Source organism: Hirundo rustica, chromosome 10 (genome assembly GCF_015227805.2).
Source record: "Hirundo rustica isolate bHirRus1 chromosome 10, bHirRus1.pri.v3, whole genome shotgun sequence".
Lineage (NCBI taxonomy): Eukaryota > Metazoa > Chordata > Aves > Passeriformes > Hirundinidae > Hirundo > Hirundo rustica.
This window is the reverse complement of record NC_053459.1, coordinates 14,192,328-14,212,638: the sequence shown is the minus strand read 5'-3', so window position 1 is coordinate 14,212,638 and position 20,311 is coordinate 14,192,328.

Here is a 20,311-nt window from a genome sequence, read left to right as displayed (position 1 = left end):
TCAAAAAGCTTTTCACACTTGCATAGGCTGTCTCAAAAAATGCTGGATAGCAAGTGAGCATTAATACCATCATCTTAAGACTGGCAAAAGAGTACTGCAGTAGCTATGAAGAGCAAATGGCTCAGGGTACCAAGGGAGAAAGACCAGGCAACTCATGGCCTGATGCTCAGTGCATTTCATGTAGATGATGTAAACTTGTAGAGGGTATTAATTGGAGCAAGATCCAGAAATAAGATGGAGCCTGAGATACATCATCTTAGACTATTTCACTGCAGTTGGTAATTAGAGCATGATGCAAAATGAGCTAAATTCATCCCTCATTTCATGGAAATTGTACCCAGTTTTTAAAATTTAAAAGTAGATTCCAGAAAGACCTCCCTTTTCTGTACTTAGCACTGCAGCAGCTGTAGCTCAAAGCTTCATGTGGCATGGGACTTCACCAGGAACAAAATTGCTGACTGGAAGTGCTCTATTTTCTCCATCTGGTGGCTGCAATTTCTGCTTTGTATTATTGCAGTACCTTCTAAGCTGATCAAGGATCCTTTGTGCCTTGTGTTGCAGAAACCTGGTCTTGGCCTGTAGAACAGGCTGTCTGTGCAGATAAGAAGAGTGACAGAGCAGGGAAATGAGCTGCTCACATGGAGAGAGTTGCTCAGTGGCAGAACAAGGATCCTGCTGTGCCTGTCCTCCTCTCTCCTTCACTGGCTTTGCACTCAACTCTGCTCTTCCCATTGATACCTGAATCCTTGCCAAGATTTCTCCCCCTTCTTCTGCCTGTACACTTTCTCTGTGGGACCTCAATTTCCAGGTCTGCACCAGTCCCAGCAGGAAGGAGCCCAGAGAAGCACCAAACCTAGCTTCACATTAATCAGGATCTCACTTTCATTGGGACCTCGCTTTCATTGGGCTGGTGATATCCTAGTGTACTTCTGCTGCTTCACTGCTCTTCAGATCTTTCCCTCCACTCGCAGTCCCTAGTCTGGTTCAGTAGCAAGGCATTTTGGGATTCCTGGACAGAACTGGAATGTCACAGAATGCCATGATGTCACCAAAGCAGTCTTTGCGCTTCTTTGCATCAGGTCTTCCCTTCCTTCTGATGCCAGAAACCTTGCCTGTATTTCATACACCCCAAAAATATCTTCAAAACAGCACTTACAGGTAGCAGTCTTCAGGTTCCACAAGGCTGGGATCTGCAAAGGCTGGGTTTAGTGCAGACTCGGGGCACACAGAGTATTTCAGATGAAGTCTGGACTCATGATGTTTCTCTGGCTCTGCTAGTCAAGTTACATGCTTCAAAGGGGCAAGACTTGGAAGCACCACAGTCACAGAGCCCCATCACAGCACTTCCAGACTCTGGAGATGAGGAACTGGCAAGGAATTTGGCTTCTGTTTTGTATTTATGGTTGCTTCTTGATTTCCCCCATTTTTAGGGTAAAATCAGAATCATGAACTCCATTAGTTTCACCACCTGGAGCTGTCTCCATATGGGGCATGTGTGGTCACAACTATTAAATCTGCCAGCTAAAGCAGCATCGATTATACTCAACTGTGTCCCTCTCCAAACACTGTGTACCCCAGGTGTCTCCCAGAGATAATGAGAAGCTCTGCTCCCTCCTTATTCCCGCTCCAGGCACCACAAATTTTGTGTCTGTGCCTAAACATCTGGATGATTTACAGGCACAATCTCAATATACCAAGGATTGTGTCAGACCAATAGCATCCAGCACATACCACAAACTTCAGACAGGTTTAAAAAGGTGTGTATTGCTTCCTAGACTTAAACTTCTTCTCCAGATTTTAAAAAAAAAAAAAAAGCCTTCTCCTGTGAAGAGTTGTGATCTGCATCCTGTCAGTAGAACACAGCATCGAGCCATCCACATGGCAGTGGAGCTGTGCTCATTAAAATTTTTTGAAACAATAACATTGCATCTGTCATAGCCAGCCTCAAAGTACCCATACTCAAGATGCTTAAAACATTTTCTAAAAGAAGAGCAGATGCTTTTAAGTAAGGAAGCAAATTCCTGATTCTCAACCAGCTTCAGAAAACAACTATTTAAAGCCTCCAGGTGGATCATTTACTATTCTATTTTTTTCCTTTTTTTATTTTTTTGGGGGACAATGTACTGGTGATGTGTTCATCTCATTATTGTAAAGTGTCATTAGGTTGTACTCAGGCACCTTTGAAGTTGATCTGATAAACTTCATAGTCTCTCAGTGGGCTGGCTCAGGCCTCTGTAAGCAATGTTTGTATAGATTTCTGCTGCTTATTTCCTGGGTTTATGTTAATTTTCTGTCATTAAATTTATTTTAAAATTGGGAGTTTCTCAAGCAATAAAATCTGGATTCATATCTGAGCAGTGTTGAGCATTGCAGTGCTGCACTGGAGCTAATGCTTTGGTACAGGGATATGACCAGAATATTATATCCCTCCTCCATGTGCAAATTTCTCCTGCATGGAGAGGATACAGATTTGGTGTTGGGGTTTGATTCCATATGTAATAAATAAATTTTAGTGGGGCAGTTTGGGGAACACAAACAGTTTGACATGCTCCCTTACACATCTATATGCATTATGTATAGCTTGTCTACTCATTGCTGTTGTTCATTTATAGCTAATTGCTTGTATTACAATAATATCAAAAGCCACAAATTATAATCAAGGCCCTATTGTACTGGAAACCAGATATAAACACAATGAAGAAGTGATCATTAGCACTTCTGTTTCATTTCCTTGTATGCTCAGAGACCTCACCCAGCGACTCTCTTCCCATCCAGGAGCTTAAAAACGTTACCAGTGGTTCTGTGCCTGCAGTGATGTACAGACCCAAAAGAGCCAATTACACCATTTTTTGAGCCACCCCTCTGCTCACAACTGACTGCCAGCAGCAGTTTAACTTTCACATCGTATTCTGCAGCTCCTGAGCAGATTTCAATACAGCACTTTACATGCAAACTCAGTAAAATAGCAATTGTGATTTAGATATACCTGCTACCTCTTTGGATCCTTGTAATGTAGCAGTCTCAGCAACACTTCTTACTTCAATTCCCACATTGAGTTCACAGGTGGCTCAGTTCTCCAGGCCATTGTGTAGTGACAACCGTTGTAAAATGGCTGTAGCTGTAAAAAGTGGATATTTTTCAGAGTTTGAAAACAAGAAACACCCCAACACCCAGACTCTTCCCCATGAAGGACACACTTCTTACTAGCTGTCATAAAGATGTGGGAAAATGGAGGTTTTCAGGAAACGCTACAATTCCCTGTGGCAGCATCTACACAAAGAGGGAACTGTCCCTTGGTCTCATGTTTGAAGCAAATAGTTCCTTTTTTCTGCCTTTCCCAACATTATGCTTCCTTTTAGAAGACCCCAGTCTGTAAATGATTGTCAAACCACACTGACTTGTATATCAATTTTCTTTTCATTACTATGGAGATCTAAGAGATTTCTTTGTGTCTTTCTATTAAAATACATTAACATAAAATGAAATCCAGAAGGCCTGACCTCTGTACTGTATTTAACTGCCCTGCTTTACTAAAAAATCTCTCTGCATCTGGCCACTGTGGACAGATTTTTAAGAGCTCATTTTTTGTATTGCTGAGAAGCAGCTTTCAGCACAGCTTTGGCTGGTGCATAGGTTCATATCTGAGAAAGGGAAAATCTGAGATGGATAAACAAAAAGCAGGAACAATGTTTTGTTATCTTTAACAACAAAAAAAATCTCCTGTAATTCTTGTGACAGCCTGAAAATGTGTTAGATAAAACATTTTAGAGATCTATAATAATGAGTAGGAGTTTGTGTCCTGAACACAGGACTTGTCTGTCTGCCAAGACAGACAATTGCAAATGAAAAATAATGAAAGAATGGGAGGGGAGGGGATGGGAGGGAAGGGAAGGAAGGAAAGATATGGAAAATCAAGGTAATTGTGCTTTTCATGAAAGGCATTAGTGAGCCAGGACTTGGTCAGGACTACAACACACATTAATGGTTTTTCTATCTTTAGTTCAACTTATAAATCTAATAACTAACATAATCTGCTTTCCAGTTCCAGTACCGAGCATGCTGTTTTCTGCTTTCTGGAATGATCTCTATCTACTCTTACGTGTTTTGTGTTAGAAGCTGGCATATGAATATCTGTAATATAAATGGCTCCCTGGAAAATGAAGAGCACCTTTTAGTCTGAGATTATCAAACCTGTTTTGTCATGCGGACTTTCAATTCATGGGTGTGCAGTGTTGGGATACATTTGTAACATTTTCCTAATTTCTCTCAAAAAAAACCCCTTCAATATCCTTCAGTGCTAAAATCCCTCTGTGACTACTATGTGAAAGCTTGCCATGTTGTCACCTGGTAAGCCACACAAAGTCACTCTCTTTTCTCTTCTATCCTCACCTCTTTTGCAGAAATAGGCAAATTATGAAGTGGCTGTTGACATCCTTTGTCCATTTTCCCTGCTGGGCACTTTTAAGGGGCAATTGAGGATAGGTGCTAAGACTTTTTCTGTGACTTCTTTCATTCCCAGATCTGCAAACACTTGCATGTGGCAGCCTTAGCTGTACTGCTTAAACCCAGGGTGACTCTGGCAGCACACGTTGGAGTCAAGCACCATTCAGTGTGTTCCCCATCAGGTGGTGAAATAACAAATCCGTTGAAAAGCACACAGCTACACTCAGCAAGGTCTTTTCCTTCAAGGTTATATAAGAAGAGAGCAAAAGCAGTTAGCATAAACCAAAAAAGGAACAGAAATGCCCATCAGAAATTGAAAACTCGCAAAGCAGATATTGTGTAACTCTTACTGCTGCCCAGGGAGATGGATGAGGAGCTTGGAATCACCCCTAAATGCACAAAGCACCTGACAGTGCCCCACCACACTGCCACTGTAAGCATTCCTCCAACACTTAAGCATGTTAACAGTGAGACCAGACCTGTGTAGCAAACCACTGCACAATAAGACCCAGTTTTCCCTACTGATGTCTGTGAGGTGGAAGTGAGGGTGCAGAGCAAGGTTCAGGGAGTCCTTTTCTGTCAGTGCAACAAGTACTAAGGGAGGAAGAAACAGGCTATGTACAGCAGTCTGTTCAGGAGGGAGCTGTGATTGCAGCTGAAAGACCCAGCTGCTGCTCAGCTGAAGGAAGTAAACAAGGAATTGATCAATTATTGCTATATTACACATGCAGTCATGGATTCTTGCATGCAAGCTTCCAGGGTACGATCAAATTCCACTATCAACTTACCGTGTTAGTTTATGGAGCTGTAATCCAAAGCAAAGCTCTTTGCAGCTCCCTGAAGCTGCAGAGTTCATGTGGGAACAAGGGTCTGCCAGCAGTAGCTCCGTGCAGGACGAAAACCTTAGCTTTTTTCTGCCTTCCTTTGCGATGTGCTGCATTTTCACATTGGTCTTCTGGTCTTTCTGTGATTTCATGCTGTCCTTTTTCCCAGAAACCACATCACTGGTGTCTTCTGTCTATTTTTGCTTTTCTTACTCTAATGAGTGTGCATTGTAAACAAAGGTGAACAGCATAATAGACCCCCCTGGAAACATTTTTAAATAAAAGGCTTTTAGAAACCTTTTTATAGGGAAGCCCTATAGACATTAATAGATAGTGAACACTTTTCTAGAGGCATTGTTATTCCACTAGTCTATACAATTCAATAGCGAATTATATTCCTGCTATCAAATCCCAAAGGATGATTCAGAAAACCATTACAAAGGATCTAATTCTCTGTAATTTTCTGCAGTAATTAAGATAAAAGCCTTTCAGGGTCTCCTCTATTACAGTGCATGGGATTTTTCCACGGGAAAACAAATGATCAGTTTAAATTCCCCCTGGTTACTTAAGCAAAGTAAAACCAGTAAGTACAGAAGGTTTATTAAGATAGAATTTCCTTGCATTTCTGCAGGAAATTCACTTAATTTTGGGAGACAATGAGGGCCAAGGATTAGGCTCCCTGCATGTGATTTTATAACAGGACATCAAACTCCACCTTTTGCTAGAGCCAACGAGTTTCAGTGATTTTGCCACAGGTTACCTTTGGGTTGGCAGGGAAGGTGTGCTCTGTAGAGGCTTTGCACTCAGCAGCAGCTGCCATTCCACTCGCACCGAGAGGCTCAGGGTAGCAGGGAACTCAGCTCTGAGAACCCTGGCACATCTGTGGAGCTGCGGAGTGCTAGCTGAAACGCCACTCGTGTTTTCCCCATCGTGTGCTTGGAAAGCTATCTGAGAACAGAGAGAGTGTTTCTAGAATATACTACTGAGTTCCTGTGAAATCCATGTGGTTTTTTAGCCCTTGCCTCCACATTTGCTCCCCCAGGAGAGGCACTAATGACCTCTGCAGGGAACTCAATGCAGAGCCTTAGGAAGAGGTCACACATAGGAGAGAAGAATGAGACATAAAAGCCATGGTGACATATTGAAGAGCTTAAAAGCAAAAACCACTCCAGTGCCATGCTTTGTTGGGGCTCCCTTTGTGAGGCTGTGACCTATACTTTGGTCTGCATAAAGCTGAGGTCAGACCTCTATGAAATCCTGACCTTGATGACAACAATAAGAGCCTTCTCACTGAGTTTTCTGGGTTTCTAGTGTGGGAGATTTGTCCATAATTCTGTTGTAAGTCTGCTCCAGGAAGTGTCCTCTCTGCCCATCCTAATGGCTTTTGTTCCAGCCTCCTCCACTCCACCCTTCTCTTCCACCACTCTTTGAGGCTGACAGTGAACTGCCCAGAGTAAAATGATAACAGTAATAGCTTCTACTCTGAGGCATTTCTCATTCCCAGATCCTTTCAGAGCCAGGTACTTTAATAACCCTGGTCTCTTACATGCAGCTTATAGCTAGCCCTTCCTTGGAGAAAGCAGAGCCAAAGCTGGGTACAGAATACAGCACTCTGGATTTTTATAGCACTGTCTTCACTAAGTCTTGTACCTGTATCTTTCCCTATCTCATTACCTGCCTCCCAGACACAGTGTGAAAGGAAGATATTCCTGTATCCAGGAGCGATGGCAGGCCCCAGCTGATAATACAAAAAGGTCATTAGGGGCTAGCAGGTCTGTGAGAAACCATCCCTTACCTTAGCAAAGAATGAAAGCCTGCAGAAAATGGCTTATCAAAGACGTTCATCACCTCTGCTTCCCAGCAGGCATTCCGAGGTGTTGGATGCACTCATCAGTTACAAGACTTCCTGCTGGAATTGCTGCATCAATTAGCCACAGAAAAATTGTCATCCTGCTCTCTCCACTTCAAACAGATCTTTCCTTTCAATATGTGATGCTCTCTCACAGAGCCAAGGGTTGGATATTAGCAAAAAGGTTTTTATGGAAAGAGTGATAAAGTACTGGAATAGTCTTCCTGGGAAGTCAGCATCCCCGGATGTGTTTAAAAAAAGACTGGATGTGGCACTCGGTGCCATGGCTTAGTTGAGGTGTTAGGTCATGGGTTGGACTCAATGAACTTGAAAGTCTCTTCCAAGTGAATCCTAGTGATTCTGTGATTCTGTGATCAGTGCCAGTAATGTACAAGCAAGTAAACCATAAATCTTCAGAGCATCACTACAGAATGTCACTGTACTACTCCAGAGACCAAAGGAAATAGACCACTCTCTGAATTAGCTGATTCTGCTTTTGATAAATTTAATGGCTTTTGCTTGATATTTTATAAATTACTGTAATTCATGAATGGTGTTTCCTCTTCATTTGTTACTGTAAGAGTGGGGAAAAGGACATGACTGAAGGGATTTTCATTTCCTCCAGACTAAGTGGGTCTCTGACCTTAAACAAGCCCCTACACTGTGGGGCCTGATCCCCCACTTGTCAAGCAGGAACATTTGCAATGAAGCTGAGTTAAGAGTCACTGACCTTCATCCATAAAGTCCCTTAATAGTCTTCTTACCTTTTGAGTTCTTGTGAAAGTCTTCGGGGGAATCTTGATGTGGCTTTTGACCACAGTGGACTTAAGGGTGCTCTGAACCTCCGTGCTAAACTGGAGGATTCAAACCATCAGAAAATTCAGTGTGGCCAAACCCCACCCCTAGTAATTTCTTCTCTGCATTAATTTTGGTTAGGAGTTTGCACAAGGCTACAAAGTCCTTATTTCACAATTTATATTTTTCCATGTTCAGAGTGACAGAAGTCAAACTACACCAACGTCTTTTTTTTTCCAGAGTTTTCTGGGAACTTGTTTTATCTAGCTTTACAGATACCCATTCAGCTGTAGCCAAACCGTCATAAAAAATTTCCTGCTATTTTTACAGACATGTATTTTGTTCCAATGTGACAGTGAGTCCCCACATTTTCAAAAGCCTTCTGCCCATAAGTGATGTTTGCCTTAGTGTACAGTGAAAGCATACAAGAGCTCCCTCAGTACTTTTTGATGAGATTTTTGCTGCACAAGTCTTTTAGCAGCCCCTTTGTATGAATGAATTTTATACAAACAAAAGAGTTTTAAGATTCTGAGCTGAAAAGCACTGTGTAAGTGCCTAGGGTTATTTTCAATTAACAATATCTAATTCCAAGCACTCCATGAATCACATTTTTCTTCTCTCTTTAGAGCCAGCATGTTAATCCTTTGAAACAAAAATGGCTGCATTTTAATGAGAGTTTAAAGGGGTGAAAGTTCTGCTCTAGTACACTGAGTATAATAGAATATTTTCGTGATGTATATCTTCCATCCACTCACTTTAATTTTCAGAATAATATCTAGAGCAGCCTGTTTTATCTCTGGGCTCTCCTCATTCACTCCACTTAGCTTTCACTGTGTGTATCATAGTTAATTGGAAATTGATATTTGCTTTTACTTATGGGCACTAGGTTACAATATCACTAAAAAGATTATGGTGTTGTCCTCTTCATGTGAGTTTGCACAGCATATCTCAGAGAAGTACTAATTATAGTTGTGGTTTCACACTCTATTTCCTGGTATTAGAACATAAGAATTCCTTGTTGGATTAAGTCCTGAGCTGAAGACGTGGGATATTAGCACACAAAAGCATTCCAGTGTCTGGCACAGACCCCATGTGGGTCTGTAGTGGGTTGGCTCATGTCTGTCCTTAAGTGGCATCTCAAGTCATATGACGTAGTTTGGAGAGGAAAGGATAACCTTGTCCACCTGTGAAGCACTGTAAAGCAGCAGGCAAGACTACCAGTAAAGGTAGGAGAGAAGTTGCAAGTCAAGAAGAAAATTTCCTATCCCATTCATGCAAGGCCAATACCTTGTCCACAACTCCTGTCTAGTGTGATTTTGTAGCTTTCATCACCTGGTTCTCTGTTACTTTAGCCAGTATTCAAGCCAAGAGTGTGGAGGAAAATGAGGTGTCTAAAAATACCTCTGTGTATCCTTTTTCCCCTTTGTGCTCAGCTCTAGAGCTGAGAAGTCCAGGTAGGTGCTTATGGTGCAAATGGGGAGAGGTGGAAGTGCTCATGCAGAAGGTTTTTCCAAAGACTTATTTCTTATCCCCAGAGCTCTGAAGTATGTGAAGCAGGTGGATGACACCAGACACTGGCTGTGAGCCCAGTGTGATCAATTCAGTGCAGAGGGTTTTGTTTCCCACTGATGTATAGACAGCTACAATCTGACTTCAAAGAGCATTTCGAGCTGGCTTCTTCATTTTATGGGGAAAAGATTTGAGCAAGCCTGTATAACATTACTTCAAGGCTTCAAGAAAAAGCCTACCTTTAGGCAGAAAGTCAAACTGCATGAATCGCTCATCTTGCAACTTCCTTTGATTACTCTGATCAGGGCATGTAAACAACACGCTGCTAGAGGAGAAGAAAATAAAGACTTTAAGTAGGAAGAAGAAAGGCTCTAACAGCTTCTCAGGAATAAGTAAAATGGACACAAAAAACCCAGCAAAATATTATGGGTAAAACTACAAGAAATCATCCTTTCAGCCAACCCAGCCCAGGTACTGAGTACCCACTGCATTGTCTGTAAGAGACAAGCAGAGTTGGGCAGATGCATAATGCAGAGGTGTTTTGGCACTGGATAGACGGCTGGCTGACCGTGTTTTGGCTGCAATGCACAGTGGCTGGTGTCTCTACTTATCCAGTAAGTAGGTAATTTAGCTCCTGCAGGTAATTTAGCTCCTAACTCCTCAAACTATCCATTCTCAGTTACTGTCAATGAACTGCAACTTTTTAGTTTGCTTTGTTTAATGTATATTTACTCAACTTCCAGCAGGAAAAGTGTAATAGAAGCTGTGTCTGCAGCATGCCAGGAACCTGACACCATACACTGTGTATTAAAGTCAAAAGGTTGGTCAGCCAGTCAGTCAGCTTCTGTTCATCTCCAGCACATTTTACTGTAGAATTTGGAGAGTTGTCACCAGTTCTCCCCATATAGATACCTACAATGAAAATGTCATGGGTAAGTTAAATTTCATTTTCTTGCTAGCAGATTTCCCTAACTACATCACTTTGCCTTTTCTAACCAGCCTACAATATGTTGGGGCATTCCATGCAGTGTGGCTTCCTCGAGTAGATCTATGAGAGCCTGCAAGAGTAAAGAAGTTTTAAAGTTGTTTATCTGTCTGTTTGGAGGGTCCTCCATCCCAGAGGGGAACAGTCCGTAACTATGCATTCTTCAGAGAAAACAGAGGGTGAAAAGAGGCTTCTAAATTTAAAACACAATTTTGTGTGTGCAAACCCTTTCAGATGCAAGAATTTTTACCTGCATAGTTACCAAAATTAGGGATAGGATGAACTGTAGCTATAATGATGAAGTAGACCATGACAACACAGGAGCATCTGCTAGTCTTATTCATACCCAGGAGCCATCAGATATTCTGTAGTTAAATGTGATATATAAGCAAGGGATAAGTGGACATATCCTCCATTAACATGATACTTTTAGTCCATTTTGGATTATAGAAGAATTTACAGCCTCTTGAATTGCAAACGAAACCATGAACTCACATCTTCTCTAGATTTACAGATGGGCACGGTTGTCCCCTGGACTGTCCATGGCAGTATCTCCCTGCTTCACTGCTGGGTCAGTACCTCTGCAATTTCCTTCCTCTGCCACATCCACTTACCCTGGCTGCAATCCCTCCGGATGTGACTGATGTCACTTCTGTCCAAATCAACTCAGGACAGGAGAGAAGCAGTAGACAGAAAAGGACAATGTTACCAGTGTTAGTATGCTGATTTGTAATGGTGGCTGGATTCTCATGGCTCATTTAGACAAAAGCAAAAGAAAATTAATTTGCTAATGGAAATTATAGGCATAACAGAGAGCTCACAAGACCTGATCCTGTTATCACTGAGGATTTTCAGATGCAATTTTCACTGAGTTCAATAAAATTTCCCTGGTTTTAGCAAGGAAGGTCAGGCCTTACTTTCAACATGCTATTTAAAATATACACGAGAATTGTCCTCTCCATTGTGGCAGAACAAAAACCATTCTCACAACTCTAGCTGGAGAGGCTTTGGGCCAAAATGCATGTTAGCATGTTACCTCAACTGACTGATTTCTTTGCTGCACAGATGAGCAAATGGAGTCATCAGCTTCAGCACATCACAGGAATCAGAGCACCTGTCTCCTTGCACTCTGTGCTTTGCATGAGATGAAAGAAAAAGCAAGCAGATCAGTGCTTGTGAAGCAGAGCAGCTAAGTGAGCACTGGAACAGCCTTGCAACACTCCTGGCCTGGCCTAGCCTGGTCTGCTCTGACCTGGATTCTGGACCCAGATTCACACCTCTGACAATTCAGATATTGAACATCAGTTCAGAGCTTCTACTCTCTCCTAACCAACATCTTCCCTAACAGCAGAGACAGCTTGCTCTTAATAAGCAGGCAGGAGATTTTATTACTTTGATGGAGTGAAAGAGAAACTGGAAGGAAGACAAGAGTACAGAGCATCGCTTCCAGACCATGTTTCAACCTATTAAGTGTTTAACAGCCATACTGGCTCCCATATTCCACTAATACTACTGCTCATAATGTTTAATGCTAGTTCACAAGAGCTGGTCATGAATTCAAACTTTACCATGTCAGATGCTGTGCCAAAAAAAAAAAAGAAAAACAAAAGGTGGGACCTCTGCCTCAGAGAGCTCTCACACAGGCATGAGGCTGTGAAGAAACATGGAAACAAGATATTACTGTCCAGCATGACAGACGGAGAGTTCTGCAGCCACATTCACCCAGCATGACATTCCTGGTTTTGCAGGAAAGGAGACATTCAAAAAAGTGAAAATTACAGGTTTATTTTATTTTTCTCCTTTAATGTGAAAATCTATAGAAATATGACTTTTATATCATCCATCCAGGCTCACTGGCATGGTTTCAGTGACATTCAACATTTCCAAACATTTTGTTGTGAAACTCAAGGCATCAGGGACATACTAGATATTGTCATACAGCCTCACCATATTTGAGTCTGATTACCTTTGACCAAGCTGGGTAATTCTGCAGACATTTTCCTCGTCTCTTCTCAGTGACAAGTGCTGAAAAGTACAGAAACAGAGCCAGGCTTCGTCCACAGACACTGAAAACACACACATACACACAGTGAAAGCCCTAGGAAGTTTTCCAGAGCCACAAAAGGTCGATACTCACATTGCCATATTTCTGTCATTAAATGCTTCAATTATATTGCAGAGCAGAAATAATTGTTGAGATTATGGATATTAAGGATGCATTTATTCACAGGTCTATAACCCATAAATAAATACATTTCCTTGCATTACAGTCAACAAACCTTATAGCCAAACTTCTGTTCCTGCTGCAAAAACAAATTTGGACTGACAGTTTCCTACTCCAATCAAAATGTGTATTTTGAAACTTGGAAACTTGGAAACTTGGAAACGTGGCTGCAGTGCCACTAATGTCAATCAGCTAAAGGTCTCAGAAAGCTCTGGTACTTCACTCACATGCCAAAAAGAGGGTTTAGAAGACTAACTCTAACCAGAGACACTTGGAAAATTTGCCTGTCAAAGCTGACACATGTTATTTAGGAGGAGCCACCAGTACATTGTGGAGCTGATCCAATACTGACTGAAGTTCTCAAAGTAAATTTATTTATTGACTGCACTCTCCCATGGATGGATTCTCATCATAAAGAGACCAGGATGAAGTAACAGAGTGCTATGATTAACAGAAGGGAATTCACAGGACTCCTGGAAATCACTGCAGGCAGGATAATCTTGAGCAATGGAGCAACCATTTCCTTCAGCTTCGTGGCAAAGTTTCATAGGACTCTTTCCCTGCTCTGGGTCTTTGTCCTTATTGCGGCAGTGATGTAGTGTGAAACCTCAGAGCTTGCTGGTCAGTGAAATTTGGAAAGGCAGCCTGCAACACAGTAAGTTGCAGAATGAAAAGGGAAAAGCCACTCTTGATTCACTCAGTGAGGAAGTGCTAGTAATCGAAAAGCAGAATGTGTCCTTCTGAGCAACCCTGAACTGTATTATGAAACCAAATCAAAAGATCTTCATACTTTGATATCTACTTAAATCACCTGAATTTTGAAAGGTAGAATTCCCATGAACAGTCAAAGATTAATCGATTTGAGAAGGTAAATGTCAGTACATTTTGGATGAACAGAACTGCCCAGAATCAGACACAGGCAATGGAGAAGTGTGAATTCAGCATTCAATCAATATTTCAGTTTTTTAACCATCAAGACAGCCCCTGCTTCTCTTTCTGACTGATTAGGCAATGAGGTGAAATGCTGGTATCAAGAGTAGCTGTTATTCACAGCTATATCTTGTGTGACTTTGCATTCAGAAGCAATTTTATTCATCTGTCAAGAGAAACAGGTCAAGATAAATTTCCAAGTTGTGTGGGAGGATGGAGCCACGAAGTTCACAGCAACAAGGCCCCAGCAGAACAGCCTTGTGCTGGCATAAGCAGATGGCAAATGGGGAGTTGTGAACTGGGGACTGGCTGGATGGGAGCTCCACTTTTTTCCCTGCACCAATATCTATAACAGTCATGCTGCAACACTGGCTGCAGAAGGTTAATTTTGAGAATTTCCCCTACAAGTCTGACCTAATGAGATGTAGAAGTGTCTGTGTACAGTTCTGCAGCTGCCTTGTCATTAGAGGTGCTCATTTCCTAGGTGGGCATGTGATTTCCCATTTCCCTGGGTTAGGAAAATAACTTAATTATACTCTGAATTAAAATCCGCTCTGGTTTAGAGAGAAGCAGGGCCTAATATGCATAATTTTTGAACAGATGTCACAATTGCCACTGCACAGGAAACAGTATCAATTTCTCTTCTGTGTGAATTTTTATTTCAACATGTCAAGAGTCAGTTTCATTTATACTTAAAATCCAGAATTAATCAGTGTTAGCACAAACTTAAAAAAAAATAAAAATAAAGGCATCCCTAGTAGAAATTAATAGATAGGTGACCATCTATCTTCCTAACTTCTGTTCAAGGAGTCAGACTAGTTGCACTGGTGACCACAGGAACACAGCTGTAAACTGTCAATAGAATTTTACTTTTGTGCAGTTTTTTGGGTTTTTTTTTCTTTTCATTTCTTCATTTACTCACTTTGTACTTGACTGTAATTTTGCACTGTGGATATCTCATATTTAAAACATAAGTCTGTTATTTTACTGTAAAACCATGCAGAACTCTCTTCTTTCTACAACTCCCCCATTAAAATTTCACAGATGAGAAATTCAAGCACTAGACTCATGCAGACCTGAGCCATAAACAAATCCTCTGGATTGTAAAGGCCCTAATTTTCACAGACACTTTACTCAGAAAGGCTTTGGGCTTAAAATGCCCATAGTTGAGAAATGGAAATTAGGTTGTAAGTTGTTGGTTAGAGATTTGCCAGCTTTGTTCTGCTTTGCTTCCCATTTGCTTGGCTAGAGGATCATTTACCCAGCGTGGCCTTGAATTTGGACTGAGAGCTCTCTTCAGCACTTCACTGTGTCCTTCTCTTCATGTGAAAGGGCACCATGTTTTAGGGATGTGTAGAAGTCCATAGCCCAGGCAAAGTTGAGGATAACCCACTTTTTAGGGACCAGACCCCATATGAGATGGCCGGGGGAGCTTCACAACTCACACTTCTCTCCACATTCTGCTTATATCCCAGCCAAGCGGTTGTGCTCCCTACTCCCTCAGAGCAGGACTCACTGCTTCTCCTATCTCCAGAAAGCAGAGAGTGTTCTCTTTGCAGCAGCACCCCACACTCCTGCCCCATATGCATGTGCAAGGACTGCCTCCTTCACTAGGAAGAAGTGAAAGTCTCCTCTCTGTGCCCTTGAAATAATGAGTCCCTGATGGCCTTACAGACTGCCAGGGTACTGAGTGCCATCAGTCCTGCTGCTTCTGTGGGTGACAGAGTTCCGCAGACATTCCCTCAGGCTGTCCTCTCCATGCTAATATGTTATCTGGACTTCTCTAGCTCTAAGTGGATCATTTCCTCTCTCATTTGTCTCATCTCATAGAACCCTGGAGGTTTGCTCACATTTATTTTTGGCTCTGGTTTGCCTGTTTTAGTTTGATTTACCTTCACTCACAGACATTTATATTTTCTCCTTCTTAGAGAGGCCAGTATTAAACCAACATGTTCTTACTGGTAGTACTTTGATTATCAGCATTTTGCTCCTTACTCACAGGGAAGATGGATATCCTGTCTCCATCAGTAACCTACAAGTGGCTGGAAAAGTACCCAAACCATGAAGACACCTGTGATGTGAGGACAGTTCCCTGTGCACCTCTGGTCTGGATTTTAGGTTCCTACAAAGCTAAAGCTGGAGGATGGGTTTCAAGCATCAACAAAACCAACACTTCAGCCTTCAAGTAGACAGCAGACAGTGTGGCCAAGGGCTCTTTGCCTTGGCACAGAAGGAGTGCCTGGAGAACCACTGAGGGTTGTTCCCCTGTGAGTAAAGGCTGGTAGTGAGGCACACTTCACATAGCACAATTTGAGCTTTCCTGCAACTTGGTCAGACACAGACATTATACCTCACCCCCGAGATACATCTGGGGGATCCATGGGCTGGGCTGATAAGGATGCTGCAAGTTCCTTTTACTGGAACACTGCAGTCGTAACACTGCTCCTACAGCTGGAAGGCACAGCTCGGGCCCTGTAGGCAGAAATACTGAGCTGAATATTATTCCCCATACCCAGCTGTACCTTAAAAAGCAAGGGAGAGCTGCTCCCTCCCCCAGCCCATGCTTCAGTACAGGGATTATGGTGTCTAAGGAACCATGAAGGAGAAACTCTCACAACAGTATTTCTAGTCTTTTCTGCAGCCTATTCTAGCCACTGTCCTGACAAGTGTAAATCATGTCTCAGTGTAAATATACCCAGTACATCTGCCACATCCAGGTGGCAATGTTGGCTACGCAGTTTGTAAATCCACTGAGAATAATGTATTTGTGCTGTGGGATGACATCCCATAATGAGATTGTGATATTCCATAGCCCAAGATTTGCTATTTGTGACAAAGATGGATTTCATGAAAAGAAAGGCTGCCGGGAGATCCCCTAGACTTAAGGGACATTCATAAGCTGGGGATCCTTCTAACCTACTCAGCTATAACTCAAATATAAGGGAGATTCTTTCTCTTGCTTTTGAAACCAGAAAATAAACACCTCTAGCTGCATATCTACCATATATTTCCCTTCAAAGCACGACAAAGTACAAAATAACTAAATATAAAAAAAGCACAGTCAAGAACTGCATATATTTACAAGCCAGCCTATAATAGTAAAAAATTACACTAATGTAGCAAGTATAATAGTAAAAAATAATCATTTCCATGTCTAGAACAATTTTTTTTTTCTTTAGCAATTTAAAAAATCAATCCTTTTAATAATGAATTTCTGATTTTTTTTTCTTTGCTTTCAGGTGTAGTTTATTTATGGAAAGTTTAAACAAAAGTCTTCATCCTTTTTCATGAAAAATGCTTGTATGCCACATCCTCCCCTCCTGTGTTGAGAGCAGAAGTTGTATATAGGTGTATTTATGCATACGTAGAAATCTGCAAGTAAATTCATGCTTCTCTAAGCCTCTTAGCAGCAAAACAACTCACACTTAAGTTGTTTCCTCTATGTCATTGGGAATTAATCATCCTGAACTTAGTAGAGTAGGTGAATTAATATATTTATTAATAGATTTTATAAAAACAGCCTTGGAAATGCTGGATTGTTCAAGGCCAGACAGTAAGAGAAAAATTGTTAAAAACACAGCCCCTGTATAGAGCTCATCAGAATTAGGAACTCAGCCTAAGCTTCTTGAGTCACAATCTTGTTTCTGTGTCGCTGAGACCAGCTGTCCTGTCTTTATTTAAATTATTAGTCCTTTAAAATTACTATTTTATGCTACTGAATTTCTTGTGCTTTACTTACATCATCACATGTACAAATATGGAATAGAGTTTCATGTAAGTTAATAAAATAAAAGAGAGGCCAGGGTATAATGCGAACTCCAAAGCCCCTATCCATGCAGAGCCCAAGGCAAGGGAAATGCATGTAGCAATGGAATTCCTGGAAGCTGAAGTCCTTACTCAAACTGGTGCGAAGCTAATGCTGCCAACTTTATGGGGAGCTATTCCCAGTGACTCAGGGAATGCTCTTAGCCCTAATTTCCCACAGCTGGATCACCCCATTTTATAGGTGGGCAAAAATATGAAAAAGCAAAGCAAAGCAATCTGTCTGTGGCCATACAACATGTCTGTGACCATGCAGAACAGGTCTCAGTGTCCAACAAGCCTGTCCTATCACTCCCTACTGGAACTGCATGGATTCCTCCCATGCTGAGCACAGTATACTCAGATGTATAAGAAAATGTATTTCTGTTGGCTCTTTGCTTTGCTTCCCCCACCTCCACATGTCCCTTAGTATAACAGCTGATCAGGGCTGCAGAAGGGCAAGACAGATGCTTACAGATGAATTAGCACATATTTGAAAGCTGCCACTTCCCAGGACTGATCTGGACGTTTGGGGCCAAAACCAGCACTGGGGGGAGTGGACAGGGTTTCCCTTACATCATCAGTGTTGTGTCTCCTGAGTCACAGTGCATGCTTGGCTTGCTCTCTACAGCCTCAATCAGGCAAAGGGCTTGTAAAGTGGCGTAAAAGAAGCATTGATGGGATTTAACATAAAAGGTAAAATCAGGCCGCTGAAACTGACCATTTAAATCCAGCAGGTCACTGATTCTTTTGTGTTGATCTGAACTGGAATAATCAAAACTTGGCTGGGTTCCCCTTGCAGTCTTTCCATTACTCCATCTGAATTTCCCTGCATTCAGAGAACACTCGCACCCCCTCTATCCCGCTCTTTGAAGGAACAGTAAGCTTGAATTATAGGTTCCCTTTTAAACAACACTCTTTCAGAAATCCCAAATGCCAAAGACTGCACATCAGCCTGTACAATCTCAGCCATTCACATGCACACATCAATGATTTTTTCCCATCTCTGATATATCAATGCTGTTTACAAAGTAATACTTAAATATATATTTCTTCCCTTTAAAAAACTGTAGTAGTGTGACTGCAGTGACAGCCCCACATAACTGTGAGGTCTTATCCTAGAGATACTGCCACCAAGGGGTGAACTTGCTGGTAAACAAGAGGTTTGTGCAGCCCATGGGTATAGTTTCTAGCTCATATTTGCATGAGAAGTCCCATAGGTTTTGTAAAGCAGGTAATGGAAGGGTATTTTTCCATGTTTTGTGAGCCATATTTCTGGTTTATAATTATCAAAGGACAGACCGACCCCCCCCCCCCCCCCCTTGCATTACTAATTTTCAGGAAAATGTCATGGCCATGACCACTGAAGGTACTAAAAACAAATTTGTCACTGGAATCTGGAAAACTGCCATTCCAATGATATCCCCATCTCTACCATGCCTGTCATTTTTACAATTTGCCTGAAGCTGGTTCCCGCTGCCCCAGGAGAGGCAGTGCAGTGGTGTGGGTGTACATCAGTCAACAGAGATCCTGCATCAAGGCTGGTTCTGCAGAACTGGCCTCAGCCGGTGTTTTGCAAAAGAGAAGAAAACCAAGGGATGACGCTGAGGAGCTCATGGAGTACTTTGAGCATCTATTTTGCTCAGTTCCTCTGATTTCTACATCTTATCAATGTATCAGCCTGGAAGCTTAGTAGCAGATATCTAGAGGTTTCTCCTCTATAACGTATCACCACAAAGGATGTTTGGAAAAGTCCTTTGACAAGACAAGCGGAAATGACCTCATGTCACACCAGGAGAGGTTCAGATTCAGGCTGGACATCCAGAAGAATTTCTTCACTAAAGAGTATTTATTTATTTATTTATTTACTTACTTACTTACTTACTTACTTATTTACTTACTTACTTACTTACTTATATTTCACTAGACTCTACCCCATATATTCAGCTTCATTTGCTCTGATCTCCATGCTGGTAGCTCAGCGTGGGACCGCAGAAGCTGTTCCAGTTGGAGGCAGTGGGAACAGTGGGAAGGGAAAGACAATGCATACTAGCCAGGCAGCTGCAAAATCTGGCAATTTGGGATGAAATAAGTAAATAAGCTGGATGGTTCTGTAATGTGATCAGTGGCAAAATGGACTGCTGTGGCAGTAACCGTAGTAACTTGGTTGGGATAAATGCATGTGGATGTATCAAAACTGGTTTCTCACAGTGTTTGTCATATCAGGAAAGTCATTTTTTTATCAGTGACATGTTTCTGAAGTTTTCCCTGCAGCTAGGAGCACTTGTGATACCTGTACTTAACAGTATCTCTCCCTGCAGAGGAATGTCACATAGCAAGAAACACCGAAGGATTTTGCTGGTCCTAGAGCACAGCAGCATTGAATAGACAGGCCTGAGTCTCTCAGAAGACTGCTGCCAACTCCAGTGGGACTGGTGCCTGATTGCATCAGCATTTGATTCACCCAGAAAAAAGGCCGAGTGATGGGCTGGATTTGTTCTTAGTACAACTCTCTTGACTTCAGTGGAGTTTCCCTTGCAGTGAACTTGTTCTGACACACTCACATTGTGCAGTCTAGCAAAGCAGCAGAGGCTCTGGCTGGCATGCCATATGCAAATTCCACTTCAAATAACCCAGGCAGCCTGCTGCCGGGGGTTTGGGGCAAGAAGAGAGACAGTGTGCCGAAACCATCTCCTACAGAACCGTGTTCTTCCCTATTATTTAGTTCTACTGATACTTACAAATGTATTTAAACATAATAGTAGAAAGACTCGGGTTGGAAGGAGTTCCGGCAGGCAGTGGTCAGAGTGCCACGACCTTCCTGGAGACGTGTCCTTAGAATGACACCTCAGAGGCACAGGCACTTCCGCTGCCTGCTGAGTGATTTCAGGCTCTTCAGTGAAATCAGCTCTTGGGGGCAACGCTGAAGGAAGAGACGGAGCCTTCGTATG